Raw genomic sequence first — 22,340 nt, 5'->3', positions numbered from 1 at the left:
TTTTTTACTATTTCCAATATCGTAGTAGGGTGCAGTAGGAATGTCGATAAATTGTCGGGGTCAAAATTCATTTAAATCTTTATATTTGGGGAAATTCATATAGTTTGTGTGTGGATTTGGCAAAAAAATAGATAGCTCTCATACAAAGTGTTTCTTACTTACCAATAAAAGACTGTCATATAGCAGTTTTCATGCAATAAAAGTAGCAAATTTCACTAACAGAAAGTGTTTACAGAGAATTTATCCGATTTCCTGGAAAGAAACAAATAAGAGACATACAATTGATGAACTTCACAAAAAATTTAAGAAAATTTATAAAGATTACAATTAAATAATTTCTTTAATTATATAAAATTTTTGAGCAATTATTATTATTATTCAAAGTCTGGATTTAGTCGTTGCTTTAATTTTGAAATTTCACATATTTTAAAAGTGAAATTGCTTTAAACTGAAAGTCATTGCTAGCATAAATCTCTAATCATCACGACTATACTCTGCTATTAAAAAAATTTAAAAAAAAAATTGCAGCTGATATGCCAATTTTGTTTACATTTTAAGCGCCACTCCTTTTCTGCATTTAAGCCACAAAAAACAAGCTTGGGAATTCGATTTGCTTCTGTTTTTTGTGATTAAAAAAAAAAATTACATCTTAATCATCATTTTCATATCAAAACAAATTTCCAATGAAATAAGACTAATCACTTTCCCACTCTCACTCTCTCTGTTTCTCCATCTCTACCACTCTTGCACCTTATTGGTAACTTTTGAAAATTATAACCATTTTCTCTATCTTTCGCTTTAAATCTTAGGCGATTTCCGGTTATTATAACAATATCCTATTTGTATCGTCAGGTATTATGTCAAAATCTTGTTACATCGAAGAAGAAGAAATAAACTTTAAGAGTAATTATTTAACGATTACTTGGTTACTGTTATTGGCCCCTGGAAACTGCAAAGCTACTATCGAAAAGCCTGGGTGAAAAAAATCAACAACAACCACTAAAGTAAAGCAACAATATCCACCGGTGCAACATATTGTTGCAGTTTAATCAACTTTGGGATTTGCTGACCATTGACCAAGCTTAATAAAATAGAGAGCCAGGTAAGTGTGGTGGGCCTTAAATGGGCACAGTGGGCAGAAAATAGAATTAAAATAGAACAAAAATGGTGAAGTGAAGTCTTTGAAAACCAGCTGCATTTGAAAAAAATAAATTGACTCATTTAATTCATTTTTATTTACTAAAAAAATTTTTATATTTTTATACACACCACCATAGGATGAGGGTATACTAATTTCGTCATTCCGTTTGTAACACCTCGAAATGTTCGTCTAAGATCCCATAAAGTATATATATTCTTGATCGTCTCGACGTTCTCAATCGACCTAGCCATGTCCGTCCTTCCGTCTGTCGAAATCACGATAGCGGTCGAACGCGTAAATCAATCCGCTTAAAATTTTGCACAGATACTCAATATCGATGTAGGTTGTTGGGGATTGCAAATGGGCCATATCGGTTCTGATTAAGATATAGCTCCCATATAAACCGATCCCCGATTTGACTTCTTGAGCCCCTGGAAGCGGCAATTTTTTACAGATTTGGCTGAAAATTTGTATGTAGTGTTCCGTTACGACTTCCAACAACTGTGTCGACTACGGTCCAAATCGGTCTAGAACCTGATATAGCTCCCATATAAACCAATCTCACGGTTCGACTTTTTGAGCCCCTGGAAGTAACAATTTTTATCTGATCTGGCTGAACTTTTGAACGTAGTATTTTGTTATTCGTAGTAACGTCCAAATCGGTCAAGAACCTGATATAGCTCCCAAATAAACCGATCTCCCGATTTGACTTCTTGAGCCCCTTGGAGTCGCAATTTTTATCCGAGTTGGCTGAAATTTTGCATGTAGTGTTTTGTTATGACTTTCAACAACTGTGCTAAGTAAAGTCCATATCGGTCTATAACCTGATGTAGCAGCCATATAAACCGATCTCCCAATTTGACTTCTTTAGCCCCTAGGAGCCGCAATTTGGCTAACATTTTGCATGAAGTGTTCTGTTATGGCTTCCATCAACTGTGTCCAGTAGGATCTAAATCGGTCTATAACCTGATATAGTTCCCATATAAACCGATCTCCCGATTTTACTTCTTGAGCCCCTGAAATCCGCAATTTTTATCCGATTTGGATATAATTTTGGACATAGAGTTCTGTTATGACTTCCAAGAACTGCACCAAGTACGGTCCAAATCGGTCTATAACCAGATATAGCTCCCATATTTTAGCAGAATCCATGGTGTTGGGTTTCCAAGATTCGGCCCGGCCAAACTTTACACGCTTTTACTTGTTATACCCATCACCGATAAATGGGGGTATATTCATGTTGTCATTCCGTTTGCAACACATCGAAATAACTATTTCCGACTCTATAAAGAATATCTATTCTTGATCAGCGTAAAAATCTAAGACCATCTAACCATGTCCGTCCGACTGTCCGTTCATCCATCCGTCCGTCCATCCGTCCGTCCATCCGTCCGTCCATCCGTCCGTCCATCCGTCCGTCCATCCGTCCGTCCATCCGTCCGTCCATCCGTCCGTCCATCCGTCCGTCCATCCGTCCGTCCATCCGTCCGTCCATCCGTCCGTCCATCCGTCCGTCCATCCGTCCGTCCATCCGTCCGTCCATCCGTCCGTCCATCCGTCCGTCCATCCGTCCGTCCATCCGTCCGTCCATCCGTCCGTCCATCCATCCATCCGTCCGTCCATCCGTCCGTCCATCCGTCCATCCGTCCATCCGTCCGTCCGTCCATCCGTCCGTCCATCCGTCTGTCCATCCGTCCGTCCATCCGTCCGTCCATCCGTCCGTCCATCCGTCCGTCCATCCGTCCGTCCATCCGTCCGTCCATCCGTCCGTCCATCCGTCCGTCCATCCGTCCGTCCATCCGTCCGTCCATCCATCCATCCGTCCGTCCATCCGTCCGTCCATCCGTCCATCCGTCCGTCCGTCCATCCGTCCGTCCATCCGTCTGTCCATCCGTCCGTCCATCCGTCCGTCCATCCGTCCGTCCATCCGTCCGTCCATCCGTCCGTCCATCCGTCCGTCCATCCGTCCGTCCATCCGTCCGTCCATCCGTCCGTCCATCCGTCCGTCCATCCGTCCGTCCATCCGTCCGTCCATCCGTCCGTCCATCCGTCCGTCCATCCGTCCGTCCATCCGTCCGTCCATCCGTCCGTCCATCCGTCCGTCCATCCGTCCGTCCATCCGTCCGTCCATCCGTCCGTCCATCCGTCCGTCCATCCGTCCGTCCATCCGTCCGTCCATCCGTCCGTCCGTCTGTCCTTCCGTCCGTCTGTCTTTCCGTCCGTCTGTCCTTCCTTCCGTCTGTCTTTCCGTCCGTCTGCCTTTCCGTCCGTCTGTTCGTCCGTCAGCCTTTCCGTCCGTCAGCCTTTCCGTCCGTCAGCCTTTCCGTCCGTCTGCCTTTCCGTCCGTCTGCCTTTCCGTCCGTCTGTTCGACCGTCTGTCCGTCCGTCTGTCCGTCCGTCTGTCCGTCCGTCTGTCCGTCCGTCTGTCCGTCCGTCTTTCGTTGTTGACATCACGCTACAGTCTTTAAAAGTAGATATATTGAGCTGAAACTTTCCACAGGTTCTTTTTTTGTCCATAAGCAGGTAAAGTTCGAAGATGGGCTATATCGGACAATATCTTGATATAGCCTCCATATAGACCGATCCGCCGATTTAGGGTCTTAGGCCCCTACAAGCCACATTTATTATCCGATTTTGCTGAAATTTGGGACAGTGAGTTGTGTAAGGCCCTTCGATATTCTTCGTCAATGTGGCCCAGATCGGTTCAGATTTGGATATAGCTGCCATATAGAACGATCCTCCGATTTAGGGTCTTAGGCCCATACAAGCCACATTTATTAACCGATTTTGCTGAAATTTGGAACAGTGAGTTGTGTAAGGCCCTTCTATATTCTTCGTCAATGTGGCCCAGATCGGTTCAGATTTGGATATAGCTGCCATATAGAACGATCCTCCGATTTAGGGTCTTAGGCCCCTACAAGCCACATTTATTATCCGATTTTGCTGAAATTTGGGACAGTGAGTTGTGTTAGGCCCTTCGATATCCTTCGTCAATGTGGCCCAGATCGGTTCAGATTTGGAAATAGCTGCCATATAGACCGATCCTCCGATTTAGGGTCTTAGGCCCATAAAAGCCACATTTATTAACCGATTTTGTAGAAATTTGCGACTGTGAGCTGTGTTAGGCCCTTCGACATCCTTCGTCAATTTGGCCCAGATCGGTCCAGATTTGGATATAGCTGCCATATAGACCGATCCTCCGATTTATGGTCTTAGGCCCACAAAAGCCACATTTATTATGGGATCTTGCAAAAATTTGGAACAGTGAGTTAAGTTGGGCCAGTCGATATCCTTCTTTAATTTAGCCCTGAAAGGTTCAGATTTGGATATAGCTGCCATAGAGATCGATCCGCCGATTTAGCGTCTTAGGCCCATACAAGCCACATTTATAATCCGATTTTGCTGAAATTTGGGACAGTGAGTTGTGTGAGCCCCTTCGACATCCTTTTTTAATTTGGTGCCGATCGTTCCACATTTGGATATAGCTGCCATATAGACCGATCTCTCGATTAAAGGTTTTGAGCCCATAAAAGGCGCATTTATTGCCTGATTGTGCCAAAATTTCCGACAGTGAGTTGAGTTAGCCCCTTCGACATCCTTCTTCAATTTGGTGTCGATCGGTCCAGATTTGGATATAGCTGCCATATAGACCGATCTCTCGATTTAATGTGTTGGGCCCATAAAAGGCGCATTTCTTGTACGATTTTGCTGAAATTTGGGACAGTGAGTAAAGTTAAGCCACTCACAATCTTTCATCAATTTGGCTCAGATCGGTCCAGATTTTAATATAGCTGCCATAAAGAACGATCTCTCAATTTAAGGTTTTGGGCCCATAAGGCCCATAGGCGCATTTATTGTCCGATGTCGCCGAAATTTGGGACAGCGAGTTAAGTTAGCCCCTTCGACTTCCCTCTTCAGTTTGGCTCAGATCGGCCCGGATTTGGATATAGCTGCCACATAGACCGATCTCTCGATTTAAGGCTATGGGCCCATAAAAGGCGCATTTATATTCCAATTTTACTGAGATTTGACACAGTGACTTATGTTAGGCTTCTCGACATTTGTGTCGTATATGGTTCAGATCGGTTTATTTTTAGATATTGCTACTTAAAAGATCAATATTATGTTATACACAATGGAACAATGACTTGTACTTATTAATATTTGGTTCAAATCGGAACATATTTCGATATAGCTGCTATGGGGCACATCGTATGCATTTTTCACGGGATTTTGACGAAAGATGGTTTATGTATATACCCGAGGTGGTAGGGAACCAAAGTTCGGCCCGGTCGAACTGAACGCCTTTTAACTTGTTTTTTTTTTTTATATCGCCATCATCTCCCACTGTGCCCATTTGGTCCCTGGTCCGTTTCGATTATGTCCCGGACATCTATGGTGATATTACACTATTTGACTTTGCTTTCCTGTTGTATGTATGCATGTATTTGCTTGTTAACCATGTTCACCGCCATTCAAACGCCACAGTTATTTGTTTGGCTTTGTCCCGAAAGGCTGTTCGACAAGTTGCAGTTTTATTCCAAGTGCATTATAAAATGTCCGAATCGGAGACTGGTAGCCGCTTTGCAGCTTGATTGCGGATTTTCTTGTTTTATATTTAATTCTGTGTGTGTGTGTGTGTGTGCGGCATTGGTCTTATTAAATCCCCACAAAGCTAAAGTAAATTGTAAACAATTTGGTAAAGAGAAAAATACGACACAACACAACTCCTCTGCAAGTGTTTACGGTGTATGTGCGATTTTTTTTTGTTTTCGGTATTTTCCCCTATCTGGGCTCAGTGGAAATTATATTGATTGGAGAGCATTTGCTTTAGCTTTTACGTTATAGCATTAAGGTGTTATAGATTTAAGGCAAGGGTTTGTAACGCCAAGGGATGACCATATGGGAAAGCATATATTGAGTTGATTTGGCTGTTCTTCATGAGAAAGGGGAGAGCATTTTACTTTCATTGTGGATTTGGAGGCTTAAACATAACCCCATCAATCCCATGGCAGCCTGTTGTGCGTACCGGATTGACCCGATGGAGTCCTTGAAGGGCTGCCACTTCAGTTTACAACACACTGCTACAACAACAACAATATAAGAAACAACAACAACATACGAAACAACAACAACATAAGAAACAACAACAACATAATGAATACAGTGGTAAAAACTAGAATTCCCAAAATCTTGACAAAAATCGTCCAAAATTTGGTTAAAAATGGGATTTTCGGTGATTTAAATTTTTTTGGCTTTTAGATTGTGAAATCAAGAGAAACACTGAATTCCTTTATGAAAAAAATTAATTCCCAAAATTTGTACAAAAATCCCCTAAATGCTGTAAGTGGGGAAATATATGTTTTGTACAATAATTTCGATTTATCTCAGTTTTTGAAAGCATTCCTATTGCGAATTCAGGGACAACACCCATATGAAGATATTAAGCGATGTCCCAAAAATTTTAACAAAAATCCCCAAAATTTCCCCTAAATGCCATTATGTTAAAATTTTGTTATTTCCTAGATTTCGATGTACTCAAATTGTGAATTTGATGTCTGACACTTAGCTCCACCATAAGAAATTAAACTCTGTGGGAAAACTCAAAACTCCTACTGTTTAACAAAAATCCCCAAAATTCCCCATATGGGGAAATGTGGTTGAAAATTGGTTTTTATTTGTAATTAACAATTTTTTTGCGATTAAGATTCTTGTTTCGAAAAAGCTCTTTATATCTTCTAACACGCCTCGACCTCGCTTGGCCCAACGACTAAGTCTACAGCACCGCTTGGCTGTTGTGATAAACCGATAGGGGAGCTGATCCTGCGTCGAAACACTTTTAAGGGCATTCAGGACAGCGAAGATCTTAGCTTAAGAGCTGCTACACCCGTCCAATAGCCTATATGACTTTCTTGTTTCCAGGAATTTAACTCCATTACTGGCAAATTGCAAATTTTGCCAATGAACATTCCACTAAGGAGCAGGGGCAAACCTCCATTACTGATGCTTATTGAATATATCCTATAATCGCCTCTAGAACTTGAAGAACCCTATCCATGACTGAGGGTGTCTAAGATTCGACCCATTCAAACTTTTGCCAGTCTCTTTGTGTTTTTTTCTTCTTCTTTCACAGTCATGCAAGCCCAGTTTATTGAGACCATACAGCTCTGGCAACAAAACAAGCAAGCGGATGACGGACCAATGTCCTCTATTCAATGGCCACCATACAGGCAGGCCATTCACAGGCCGCTTCAGTGTTCATCCGCAGTGAATTGAATTGAATGGGAAAAGAAAACGTTTGCAAAATGGTTATTGCATGCCCAAAGTTGATGCCTGGTTGATTGCCTACTCCTCGGTTACTATGGGGTTTCTAACATTTATAGATTTTCACATTTTATGATTGAATACACGCACACACACACACATATACACTAACATGTGTAAATTCATATAATTTGCCATGATTTTATTACAGTTTTAATGCTCCAAATATTTAATTAATCGCAGGCGCCACAAGGCCTTTAAACCAGCAGTGTTACTCAATTGCAAAAGCCAACTTCTTCCTACTTGCCATCATGTGGCGGACCTCTTAGACTCTGAAACCCCTCAAAAACCATTCACCATTGTCATAAAGTCATGAAATATTATGATTTTTATGACTTGAGCTATTATTTGACTAAGATTAGCAAAATCAATTTGTCGAGTTGATGGTTGGTGATGTTGGAAAATCAAAAAGTGTGCAAAAAAGAAGAATTTTGTGAAAAACCATGATTTAGTGAGGATTTGCTAACAAGGTCTATCAAGAAACGTGATATTCCATAAAATGGCAGATTAGAGATTAAGGAGATTACATTATAGCGAAAAAGAGAAGATGAAAACAGCGTAAGGCAATGGTTTGCAGAAATTTTTTTAATTTAAGATCGTGCTTTTTGAAATATTTTTTGGCCATTTAAGGAGTTTTGGGGATTTTTTGAGAAAATTTTGGGCGTTTTGTTTGGAGCTGTTTTTGACAAGCCATTTGAGAGCATAATATTCTGTTGCAGTGCACTTTTAAAACAAAAAAATTAATATTAAAAAAAAAATTTTAAATATGTTAAGATTCCTACTGTCCCCATCTATTTCAGGTAAAGAGAGACGAAAGCTCTTTGAATACCCATGACGAAATCAACTTTCTTCGCTCGAAAGTAAATATGTATGTCCACCAAGGGACGTATGAGAAGTGAGTATATTTAAGTTCAAGCGTTCGTCTCACCTTAAATGAAGTAGATGAGAACAGTAGGAATCTAGATACACTTTTTAATTTTTTTTTTGTCAAAAAGGATGCGGAAAAATATACTATTTGAAAAAAAGGGCGAAAAAAATGGAAACATTTTTGAGAGATTATATGAAAATTAAAAAAAATGTGTTAAGATTCCTACTGTCCTCATCTACTTCATATAAAATGAGATGAATGCTCGTAACATACCCATGAAAAAATCAACTTTCCTCGCTCGAAAGTAAGTACGTATGTCCACAAAGAGAAGTATGAGAAGTGTACTCACTTATTTTGTTTGAAGCTTTCGTCTCCAATCAAATGAAGTAGATGAGGACAGTAGGAATCTGCATACACTTTTAATTATTTTTTTTTAATGTTTGTTTTTTTTTTTCAAAAACGATGCCGAAAAAAATATAATATTTGAGAAAAATCAAGAAAATAACAAATAATTAACAAAATAACAAGTAAAAGCGTGCTAAGTTCGGCCGGGCCGAATCTTATATACCCTCCACCATGGATCGCATTTGTCAAGTTCTTTTCCCGGCATCTCTTCGTAGGCAAAAGAGGATATAAGAAAAGATTTGCTCTGTTGTTAGAGCGATATCAAGATGTGGTGCGGTTAGCACCACAATTAAATTATATGTTGGAGACCTGTGTAAAATGTCAGCCAATTCAAATAAGATTTGCGCCCTTTGGGTGCTCAAGAAGTTAAATAGAGAGATCGATGTATATGGGAGTTTTATCAGGCTATAGATCGATCAGATCATAATAAACACGCATGTTGATGGACATAAGAGAATAAGTCGTACAAAATTTCAGGCAAATCGGATAAGAATTGCACACTCTAGAGGCTCATGAAGTCAAGACCCAAGATCGGTTTATAAGGCAGCTATATCAGGTTATGGACCGATTTGAACCATGCTTGGCACAGTTGTTGGATATCATAACAAAACACGTCGTGGAAAATTTCATTCCCATCAGATAAGAATTGCGCACTCTAGAGGCTCATGAAGTCAAGACCCAAGATCGGTTTATATGGCAGCTATACCAGATTATGAACCGATTTGACTTGGCACAGTTGTTGAAAGTGATACCAAAACACTACCTGCAAAATTTCAGTTAAATCGGACGAGAAATGCGTCCTCTAGAGACTCATGAAGTCAAGACCCAAGATCGGTTTATATGTCAGCTATTTCAAAACATGGACCGATTTGGTCCATTAACAATTCCAACCGACCTATACTGATAAGAAGTATTTGTGCATAATTTCAAGCAGATAGATTTACTCTTTCGAAAGAAAGATCTGTGCCATATTGCAGAAGTATGACAAGGCGCTAAACTTAACTTACTGTCCCAAATTTCGGCGACATCGGACATTTATTGTCGCTTATGGGCCCAAAATCTTAAATCGAGAGATCGGTCTATATAGCAGATATATCCAAATCTGGACCGATCTGAACTAAATTAAACTGGAATGTCGACTGGCCTAACGCAACTCACTGTCCTAATTTTCAGCAAAATCGGATAATAGATGTGCCTTTTAGGGACTTAAGACCCTACATCGGCGGATAGGTCTATGTCGCAGCTATATCCAAATCTGGACTGATCTGTGCCATATTGCAGAATTATATCGAAGGGCCCAACGCAACTCACTGTCCCAAATTTCAGCAAATTCGGATAAAAAATATGGCTTTTATGTGCCTAAGACCCTAAATCAGAAGATCAGTCTATATGGGGGCTATATCAAGATATAGTCCGATATAGCCCATTTTCGAACTTAACCTGCTTATGGACAAAAGAAGAATCTGCTCAAAATTTCAGCTTAATATACCTAATTTTAAATACTGTAGCGTGATTTGAACAGACAGACGGACAGATGGACGGACAGGCGGACGGACAGATGGACGGACATGGCTAGATCGTCTTAGATTTTTACGCTGATCAAGAATATATATACTTTATAGGGTCGGAAATGGATATTTTGATGTGTTGCAAATGGAATGACAAAATGAATATACCCCCATCCTTCGGAGGTGGGTATATAAAAGTGTGTTAAGATTCCTACTGTCCCCATCTACTTCATCTACTGTGTTACGAACAAGCGAAACTTTATATTCTCATAAAGAAATCACCTTGCCTTCATGGGTTAATATGTTTCAAATGTTCTTTCCAAATAAGATGAAGTAGATTGGTAGTCGTAGATTAGGAGCAGAGCAGTAGAAAAGTTAAAAAAATCCCTTGTTTTTCAAATATTTGCTTTCAAAAAGTGCTCTAAGCTAAGGTTGAATGGGTAGCCCACCCCAAAAGGTGAGTTTACTTGGAGACCAGTTTGGTCTAGAAAGTGTTTTGCGATATTCCTACTGTCCTCGTCTACTCACCGCTTCGGAGCTTGCAGATGGGGATGTTAGGCTGCTCAAGGCACTCCTTTTGAAGCGTCTTGATGATAGGTGGAGAACAAGATGGACGAACAGTGACAATGGTCGGGTGACTTACGAATTAATTCGTGACCCGACATTCGTTCGAGGCCGCTCGCACTTTGGCTTCGGCCTAAGTCCCGGCTTCATACTGACGGGACATGGTTCCTTTAATGCATTTTTGCATCAGTGGAATTTGTCCGCGACTGATTTGTGCGTCTGTGGGAGACCTGAGGACTGGGGGCATGTACTGACAGAATGCCCGTACTATGCAGACATTAGAGATTTAGGCGCGATGGGGATAAGGATGTTAGGCGGCTCAAGGCACTCCTTTTGGAGCGTCTTGATGATAGGTGGAGAACTAGATGGACAAACAGTGACAATGGTCGGATGACCTACGAATTTATTTGTGACGCGACATTCGTACGAGACCGCCCGCACTTTGGCTTCGGCCTAAGTCTGGGCTTCATGACATGGTTCCATGGACATGGTTCCTTTAATGCATTTTTGCATCAAAGGAATTTGTCCGCGACCGTGGGAGACCTGAGGACTGGAGGCATGTACTGACAGAATGTCCGTACTATGCAGACATTAGAGATTTAGGCGCGATGGGGATAAGCGAGGCGGTGTGGGATTTCAGTAGGGCCCTTGAAGACGAGACGACTGTTGCAAGGCTGGTCACTCTTTTCCCGGGAAGTATTTCTTAGGAGGCAGACTAGACTTAGTGGAGGGATGAATACACGCTAGTTATCCACCGACCGAGTGATTTGGTGCTGCGCATGGCCTGGCACCTGCCTTGCCCATGTTGATGCGGTGGCGTTTGCCCATTGTTGGTTCCCGTAGCTGTTGTGGTTGTGTTCGGTCACCCGTGAGGGTGGCCGCGTTGATTGTAAATTCCCATGTTGATGCAGATATGTGTGGCGTAGCCCGTGAGGGCTGCCGTGTCCTGTTCGTGTTTGTGTATATCGTCCCGTTGTATGTTTGATGCATACTTTTGTAGGGGGTCGGCTTAGGGCGATTGTTTTCATCCAGGTGACTAGTCCGGAACTGTTTGGGGTTCAACTGGTAGTAGTCTTTTAAGGCTACGAAGTCTGACCGGAGACTTTAATCTGGTACCACGGATGTCAGGAGCCCCTGGAACTTTGGTTCCAGCCTGACAATGGTGAGGCCCCAGTAGGGAGCAACGTGGTGGCTGTGGTTTGTATCCAAGTCGCAGGTAGAGCATAAGCTCGGCGTGGAGTTGCGTTTTAGACCGGGTGCCGTGACCCATAGATCGCAAGGAGTTTTCGGTAGTGCTCCGCTCCTAACCAAGGAGGTGAACACATCCAAATACGTGGGATCAAATTGGTACTCATGTGTGGGTTACCACGCAGGTTTGGGCCGTGATGGCAGGTATCTGCGTTAAACTCGACATTCGTGTGCTCATTTACTTTATTCTTAAATTCGTATTTCCATTTCTAATTAAGTTCTAATTTTCTATTTATACATTTTTACAAGGAATTTTGTTTATTTATCATTCATTTATCTTCCCAATTAACATCTCATTCCCATTCTAATTCAATTGAGTTTCGATTTTCAACACAAAATTCCAACAATTTAGATTACTCGAACAAATTCTTGTAAATGTTGGTGCATCACACACAACCAGCATTATTTATAAACACAAATTCTGTAACACTTTTCAGCGCTTGAGTTAATTTTAAAGCAAAATGATTTCTTTGTGTCGATTACATTTGGCGAAATTTTAATTTTACAAATAAAAAGTGAAAAAATAGCGAGAAACTCGAAAAATGCCAAACATTTTTGTTTTTTTTTGTGCATCTCACGCTTATCGCTTACAGAAAAAAAAAACGCTCTTGTGAAATTCTTTAGACCAAAAGGAATTGGAGCACGAAAACAAAACAAATGGAAAATGAAAATAAAAACAAAAAAAATGTTTGGCATTCAGAGAAAATGTGATTTTTTTTTTGCCATTTCTATTTCTGTTTACTGAGTTCAGTGTTTTTATTTTGTTAATATGATGCACTAAATTTAATTAAATAAAACTCATTGACAGCAGCAGCGCAAGACTCAACACTGCGAATGTGCTGCAGTGGCGAAATGGCAAAATGATGGTTCTCATAAGTTCCTCATGTGGAAAATGTAAAGCTCCCAGTGTGTAAACAAATAAGACCATACCATATATGAATCATATGTGAATACGTTTTAATTATAGCGAAAATAAAATTTATAAAAAAAAACACACACAAACACTTCAATCTAGAGTTGAGAAATTTTGTTTGCTTTTCCAATCTTTTCTTTTTTCAAAAAAAAAAAAAAAAAAAAAAATAAAAAAAAATTGCTCGGAGTTTAGTCATATGGGAACCCAGTGCTAAGTACTTGAGTAAATGAAAAAACACTCAACCACCCAGGCCCTTATGAATGTTGTGCCAGGTCAGGGGTTAGTGGGGTTTTTGTAAGAGAGGCCATATGACTTACAGAGAAATGCTTTCAATAGAAGTAGCAAAATATTTGACATTTTAGGACATAAAATATTTTTGGATACACGTTTTGAGAAGAAAATTAAAAAAAATAAAAAAAAAATAAAAAAAAATTGTTAAGATTCCTACTGTACTCATCTACTAGCTCATAAACCTGTGGAAAATTACTTTCTTAAGAAATAGATAAATAGATCAAGGTTTGATGGTTTAACTAAATGAAAAGAAAATTAGGATTTTTTGAGAGAGTCGAGATTCCTACTGTTCCCATCTACTATACTACAAAAGTGCCAAAATTGTCAAAAATATTTCCTAGGCAAGTTTTTTGAACTATAGTTAAAATGTTTATTTTTTAGGTCTAAAATGTGAGGGAACGATTTTTAAACTCTTTTTTTGGTAAGGTTAGGTTGGTTAACTTGCACTTAGATGAAAAAGGGTCCACAGCATCCAAATGGACCACCTAACAATCTTTTCGGAAGCATAATAGACAATTGTTTCAATATCACCGTCTCTCAACGTAACCTTACCTAACCGAAAGTGGCTTTCACCATAACATATTGCAAGTCTTAGAAAGATTCCTAATGTGCCTATCTACCTATGCACTAGAATTTCGAATGCTGATGCCAAAACTATCAAATTTTCTTAGATATAAAAAATAATTTGTGTTTGTTTGTTTGTATGTTTGTGTGTTCCTTATAGACTCAGAAACGGATGAACCGATTTTCTTGAAATTTTCACAGATGGCATAATGATCCCGTGATGAAAATAGGGTACTAAATTTTTTGATATCTCAAGGGGGGCGGACCCTCCCCCTTGCCCTAATTTTCAGAAACGCCAGATCTCGGAGATGGGTGGTGCGATTTAAGCGAAATTTTGTGTGCTCTCATATAGTACCCTAAAAATAAAAATTTTGTATCCAAATTTCGGATGGGGTACCTAGGGGGCTGCCCCACCCTAAAACCTATCAAACATATATTTAGAACAATCACGACAATATGGGACTCAAATCAAAGGTATTTAGGATAAGAAAACGTATCTTATATCCAATAGTCGGACCAAGTGCTGGGGGGACCACACCAAGCCCCAAAACACTCCTAAATCGGACATATTTACCGACCATGGCAATATGGAACTCAAATGAAAGGTATTTGCGAGTAAAATACCAATCTGATATCCAAATGTGGGACCACGTTTCTGGGGGTCCACTCCTTTCCCAAAACACCCCCCAAACAGAACTTATTTACTGACCATGGGAATATGGGGCTTAAGTAAAAGGTATTTGAATGTAGAATACGAATCTGATATCCAAAAATGGGACCAAGTGTTTGGGGGCCGCCTCCCCCCAAGGGCACAAATTTACGACCGTACCAATATGGGGCTCAAATGAAAGGTCTTTGGGAGTAGAGTACGAATCTGATGTCAATATTCGGGAAAAGTGTCTATAGGGCCCAAATAGGAAATATTTGCTGACTATTGCAATATGAGGCTCAAATAAGAGGGTTTTTAGAGTAGAACACGATATAAATTTTCAAGGCCAACTCACTGAGTAACCGCCCATCCCCTAAAACACCCTCCAAGCTGGTCATGGAAATATGGGGCTCACATTAAAGGTATTTGGGAGTAGACCACGTATCCGATATCAACATTAGGGACCAACTCTTTGGGTCTTACAGAGAGTGGAACTAAATATTAATAGTTTTTAGGGCCAATGCCCCAAACCGGACATATTTGCTGACTTTTGCAATAAGGAGTATAAATTAGATTAGAGAGATTGGTCTATACGGCAGCTATATTAAAATCTGGAGCGATCTGGGCTAAATTGCAGAAAGTTGTCGAAGAGCCTGACGCAACTCACTGTCCCAAATTTCAGCGAAATCGGACAATAAATGCGCCTTTTATGGGCCCGAAACTTTAAATCGAGAGATCGCTCTATATGGCAACAACATCCAAATCTAGACCGATCTAGGCCAAATTGAAGAAGGATATCGAAGGGCCTAACACAACTCACTGTCCCAAATTTCGGCGAAATCGTACAATAAATGCGCCTTTTATGGGCTCAAGACCTTAAATCGAGAGATTGGTCTATATGGCAGCTATATTCAAATATAGACCGATCTATGCCCTATGGCAGAAAAATGTCGGGGGGTCTAACTTAACTCACTGTCCCAAATTTCGACGACATCTGACAAAAAATTGCGCCTTTTATGGGCTCAAGACCTTAAATCGAAAGATTGGTCTATATGGAAGCTATATCCAAATATGAACCGATCTGGCCCAAGTTGAAGAAAGATGTCGACTGGCCTCACTGTCCTAAATTTCGGCGAAATCGAACAATAAATGCGCCTTTTATGGGCTCACGACCTTAAAACGAGTGATCTGTCTGTATGGCAGATATGTCCAAATCTGGACCGATCTGGCCCAAATTGATGCAATATGTACCAAATATCAGCAATATTGGATAATAAATGTGGCTTTTATGTGCCTAAGACCTTAAATCGAGAGATCGGTCTATATGGCAGCTATATCCAAATCTGAACCGATCTGGCCCAAGATGAAGAAAGATGTCGACTGGCCTTACACAACTCACTGGACCAAAGCAAAGTCGGATAATAAATGTGGCTTTCATGGCCCTAAGACCCTAAATTGGCGCATCGGTCTATATGAGGGCTAAATCAAGATGTAGTCCGATATAGCTCATCTTCGAACTTAACCTGCTTATGGACCAAAAAAGAATCTGTGCAAAGTTTCAGCTCAATATCTCTATTTTTAAAGACTGTAGAGTGATTTCTACAGACAGACGGACATGGTTAGATTGTCATCGATTTTTACGCTGATCAAGAATATATATACTTTATAGGGTCGAATGTTCGATATGTTGCAAACGGAATGATAAAATGAATATACCTTCATCCTTCGGTGGTGGGTATGAAAAAAAGTTTCACTTGAAATAAGTTTGTCCATTACGGTCTAAATCGGGCTATAACCTGATATAGCTCCCATACAAACCGATCTCCCGATTTGACTTCTTGAGACCCTGGAAGCCGCAAATTTTCTCCGATTTGGCTGAAATTTTGCACGCAGTGTTCTGTTATGACTTTCAATACCTGCGCCAATTTCGGTCTTAATCGGTCAGGAACCAAATATAGCCCCCATATAAACCGTTCTCCCGATTTGGCTTCTTGAGCCCCTACAAGCCACAATTATTGATCGATTTGGCTAAAACTTTGTACGTGGTGTTCCGCTATGACTTTTAACAATTGTGTCTATTGCGGTCCAAATCGGTTCATAACCTGATATAGCTTCCATATAAACCGATCTATCGATTTCATGTCTGGATCCCCTGGAAGTCACAACTTTTGTCCGACTTAGCTGACATTTTGCACTTTGTGTTCTGTTATTACTTCCAACAACTGTGCCAAATACTGCTTAAATCGTACTTTAACCTGATATAGGTCCCATATAAACCGATCTCCCGAGTTGACTTCTTGAGTCCCTGGAAGCCTACATTTTCATCCGATTTGACTGAAATTTTCCACATAGTGTTCAGTTATGACTCCCGACTACAGTGCTAAGTACGGTCCAAATCGGTCAAGAACCTGATATGGCTCCCATATAAACCGATCTCCCTATTTGACTTTCTGAGCCCCCACAAGCAGCGATTTTTATCCGATTTTGATCAAATTTTGCATCTAGTGTTCTGTTATGACTATCAACAACTGTGACAAGTACGGTCCAACTCGGTCTATAATCAGATATAGCTCCCATATTTTAGCAGAATTCATGATGGTGGGTTCCTAAGATTCGGCCCTGCCGAACTTAGCACGCTTTTACTTATATATATTATTTTTAATTTTTTGTAATTCGCTAATAAAGTAATTGCGTTTAGTAATAAATCAATTACTCGAACATCGATTTTATTATGCCAATCACCGCCAACATGATGATCATCAATAATGATTTTTTCATTGTAGAGAAAATCAAAACACGCTATGCATCAATTTCAACATCTGCCACAGCCTAATGGCCTTAACTCGTCACACATTTTATGGCGAATGATTTTCAAGAGAAAAATTCATTACAAGTCACAATGAAAAAGGAGTGCGAAAACAAAAAAGAAAAACAAATGAAAAATACTTTTTGTTTTGAAATTATTTTTTCCAAGCCAAATGAAAAACTATTTCTACTGTGGTTCTGACAGCAAGGCAGACTAACCGACTGGCCCACAATGTTTTATGAACAAATGAAGCAGCAACAAATGAAAAGTGGTATCTTTTTATACCCACCACCGAAAGATGGGGGTATATTCAATTTGTCATTCTGTTTGGAACACATCGAAATATCCATTTCCGACCCTATAAAGTATACAAATTCTTGATCAGCGTAAAAAATCTAAGACGATGTAGCCATGTTCGTCCGTCTGTCTGTTGAAATCACGCTACAGTCTTTAAAAATAGAGATATTGAGCTGAAACTTTGCTTAGATTCTTTTATTGTCCATAAGCAGGTTAAGTTCGAAGATGGGTTATATCGGACTATATCTTGACATGACCGATCCGCTGATTTAGGGTCTTAGGCCTATAAAAGCCACATTTACTATCCGATTTTGCTGAAATTTGAGACAGTGAGTTGTGTAAGGCCAGTCGATATCCGATATCGATATAAGGTTTTGGGCCTATAAAAGCCGAATTTATTGTCCGATGTCGCCGAAATTTGGGACAGTGATTTAAATTAGACCCCTCGACAACCTTCTGCAATATGGCCCAGATCGGTCCAGATTTGGATATAGCTGCCATATAGACCGATCCTCCGATTTATGGTCTTAGGCCAATAAAAGCTACATTTATTATCCAATTTTGCTGAAATTTGGGACAGTGAGTTGCGTTGGGCCCTTCGACATCCTTCGTCAATTTGGCCCAGATCGGTCTAAATTTGGATATAGCTGCCATATAGACCGATCCTCCGATTTATGGTCTTAGGCCCATAAAAGCTACATTTATTATCCGATTTTGCTGAAATTTGGGACAGTGAGTTGTGTTAGACCCTTCGACATTCTTCGTCAATTTGGCCCAGATCGGTCCAGATTTGGATATAGCTGCCATATATACCGATTCTACGATTTAGGGTCTTGGGCCCATAAAAGCTACATTTATTATCCGATTTTGCTGAAATTTGGGACAGTGAGTTGTGTTAGGCCCTTCGATATTCTTCGTTAATTTGGCCCGGAACGGTTCAGCTTTGGATATAGCTGCCATATATACCGATTTTTCGATTTAAAATCTTGGGCCCATAGAAGGCGCATTTATTGTCCGATTTCACCGAAATATGAAACAGTGTTGCCTTTTAAAAAAAAAATTAAGTTTTTTAAATATTTTCTTTTAAAAATTCTTCAAACATTTTCTATAAAAACCGTTTTTGAGCTATTTTTTAAGAAAAATCACTTTTTATTTAAATTTTATTTTTTTAAAACAAATTTTTGGAAAATTTTCTGGGATGGCAAAGTGCAAAAATCTCATTTCCATAAAACTCTTCATAAAAATTTTACTTTTAAAAAATATTTTATTATTAAAATAATATCAAAAAATTTTATTTAAAAATGTTAATTTTTTTTTGGAAAATTTTTTTTATTATTTAGTAAAAACACTTTTTTATAAAACCCCATTTTTATTAAAAATTTCTATGGAAATCAAAACCTTGCAAAATTTTCTGGAAAATTGTCTATTATTTCTTAAAAATCAAATTTTCGTAAAAAATCTACTTTAAATTTTTTTAATTTTTTTTTATTATTATCAAAAAAATTTGTCTTCAAAACTTCAGCGTTGATAAAATTTTTTACAAATTTTTTGTTAATTTTTTTTTAAATTTTTTATGAAAATTTTCTTTAAAACTTTTCTATAAAAAGTTGTTGTTATTCAAAATTTTCGGTTTCGCATTGGTAAAATTCTGTATTTTCAGTGGTAACTCATTCACATATTCGCCTTTGAGCCATCAAGTCGCTGACCAAGAAACATTGATGTGGACCAACCAACTGATTGACAGACAGTCCGACGCATAGTCCATCTGATTGTGCTGTGCTTTATGGTTGAGCATTTAATAATAATTCTGCCGTTTTTTTTCTATTTATTTTTTTTTTTTGTGTTCAATTTTAACCCAGTGACCAAGTTTTTATGGGGAGCTGATAGACAGAACACCGGACAGCTATCCACATGGCAAAAGCAATCATCCCCACACAGCAAAAATCGCATAACGCATAACAACATCTTTGCCATAGCCAACAACAACAGCTGTTCTTTGTTACACATGTGAGATAGACATACAAGAGAAGAATATTTATTTCAATAACAATGAAACGGCAGCAACATCAACACTACAGCAACAATCATCATCGTCATCATCATCATCATCATCATCATCTGTGCAACAATTCGCCATTTAAGAGATTCTGTATCTGTAATGCTGCATCTCTGATCTATGGCCTGGCAATGGAATGGGAGCGTACATTTTGTTGGCCACTATTGGCTGAACATGATTATCATGAAGATGAACCCGATTTCAGTGCGAACGTGTTTTTTGAAAAGTGTGCTAATAAATCTTTTTTTTTTTTTTTTTGGATGGACATGCACATCATAGGCCATAGCATTATTATAGGTGTTTACAATGCTATTAGGTTTTAGAAATCATTGAATTAACCCAAGCAATACAAGATATGAAATTGTGGCGCCCCATGGTTTGTTGAGATTGTGTAGCGTGTTTCAACTCAATTTACAAATTCATGGGAGGTATAAGTTCGACATAATGGCCGAATAAGCTAAAAATGATAAACCATAAGGGAAATTCCTAAAAATTGGTAAATGTCTAGATTCCTACTGTTCCCTACTAATTCAACTTGAGAAGTTAAATTGAGAAAGTTTGGACAAAAATTTTACAAAAATAAATCTTTTGATATGATTTTTTTTATGACATAACATTTTTCAAACAACTTTGAATGAAATCAAATATTTTCAAAAATTTTCTATGAAAACAAAAAATTTTCCAAAATCTTGTTGGAAAATTAAATTTGTGTTTGTTTGTCGGTTTGTTTGTTTGTTCCGTATAGACTCAAAAACGGCTGAACCGATTACCTTGAAATTTGCACAGATTCTGTAGGTTGGTCTGGAAGGAAACACAGGCTATATGATTTTTTGATATCGGGAGGGGGGCGGACCCTCCCCCTTACACAAAAAGTTATACCCAAAAATAAAAGCAGACCGATCGGGACAATATGGGATTCAAGTGAAAGGTATTCAAGAGTAGAGTACGAATTTCATAGTAAAAGATGGGTTCATGTATCTGGGGGGCCGCCCCAGCCCCAAAACCACTTAAAATAGGTATATTAGACAATCATGACAAAATGGGACTCAAATGAAAGCTATTCGGGAGTAGATTACAAATATGGCCAGTAAGTAGGAATAGCCTTTATAATTTATTGATAACGAAAGGGGGCGGACCCTCCACCGTTACCCCAAAAACACCACCCAAAATAAAAAGCGGATCAATAAGGACAATATGGGTATCAAATGAAAAGTATGCGGGAGTAGATAACGAATCTGGCATACAAATTCATGTCGAAGTGTAGGGCGTCACCCCACCCCCACAAAAACCCCCAAAATGGGCCCATTAGCCAATCACGGATTTATGGGACTCGGTTTGCTTGTTCCGTATAGATTGAAAAACGGCAGAACCGATTTTCTCGAAATTTTCGCATATTGTGAAGGTTGGTCTGGAAAGAAACATAGGCTATATAATTTTTCGATATCGTAAGGGGGACGGACGCTCCCCCTTATGCAAAAAACACAACCCAAAGTCAAAAGTTGACAATATAGGTACCAAATGAAAGGTATTGGAGAGTAGAAAACGAATATGGTATTAAAATTTGAGTCTAAGTACTCGTCGGGCCGCCCCAACCCCGAAAATTCCCCCAAACAAACATATTTGACGTTCATCTCAGTATGGGGCTCAAATGAAAGGCATTCGGGAGTAGATTTCGAATCTGGTATACAAAATCTGGTCGAAGAATAGGGGGTCACGCCACCCCTCAAAAACGCCATTGGACCCATTGTGACTATGTGATACTTGGCTGAACCTATTTTCTTAAAATTTTCATAGATTGCGTAAGTTTGTCTGGAAGGAAACATAGGTTATATAATTTTGGGATATCGAGTGGAGGCGGACCCTCCCCTTTACCCCAAAAACGCCACTCATATGCGAAAGTGGTCCGCTGGGCACCACCCATATCAAAAAATGGTCCGATGGGCACAATAAGGGTATCAAATGATAGGTATTGAAGACCAGAAAACGAATATGGTATTAAAATTTTGATCCAAGTACCCAGCAGGCCCCCCAACCCCAAAACTCCTCTATACAGATATATTCGAAGTTCATGTCAATATGGGACTCAAATGAAAAGTATTAGGCAGTAGATTACAAATATGGCATAAAACATTAGGTCCAAGTAATGGGAGGTCGCCCACCCCCAAATACCCCCCAAAGGTCATATTAGCCGACCATGGCTATATGGAACTCAAATGAAAGTTATTCGGGAGTGAGATTACGAATATTACATTAAAATTTCCGTTCAAGTCTAGGTGACGCTTTTCCTCCTAAAGATACGTCAAATGGGTTATTTGACCCATTACTCATTACTGGGACTCAAATGAAAGGTATTTGAGAGCAGAAAACGAATTTGATATCCAATTTTGGAGGCAAGTGTTTTGGGGTACGCCCTAAAGCACCTCCTAAAACTTAACTTCATTTCCGTTGGAAATAAAGAACGAATTGACATCCAATTTCAGTAGAAAGTCCGATGGGCGCCCTAACCCCAAAACACCCTCCAAACGGTTCATATTTACCGGCCATGGCAATATGGGGTTCAAATCAGAGGGATTTGGAAGTGCAACACGAATTTGATATCCACATATGAGTTGAAATATTTAAGGTGCCATCCCTCCCCTAAAGAGAACATTACCACCAGAAACCAAGAAGGGAAAAATTCTCACACATCAATGAGTGCTTTCCGAT

The 22,340-nt window shown here is 39.5% G+C and overlaps 1 protein-coding gene across 1 annotated transcript in view; it reads right to left on the bottom strand.

Moving 5' to 3' along the window:
• Positions 1-22,340, bottom strand: part of LOC106092501 (dual specificity tyrosine-phosphorylation-regulated kinase 2) — a 272,286-nt gene that overhangs the window by 104,036 nt on the left and 145,910 nt on the right. The window contains exon 3 of the mRNA XM_059366108.1: positions 163-252. The gene's annotated coding sequence lies outside the window, so the exon portion shown is untranslated. The remainder of the gene's footprint in view (positions 1-162; positions 253-22,340) is intronic.

This window comes from Stomoxys calcitrans, chromosome 3 (assembly GCF_963082655.1).
Source record: "Stomoxys calcitrans chromosome 3, idStoCalc2.1, whole genome shotgun sequence".
In the NCBI taxonomy this organism is placed as follows: Eukaryota; Metazoa; Arthropoda; class Insecta; order Diptera; family Muscidae; genus Stomoxys; species Stomoxys calcitrans.
This window is presented reverse-complemented; position numbering and strand designations above follow the sequence as displayed.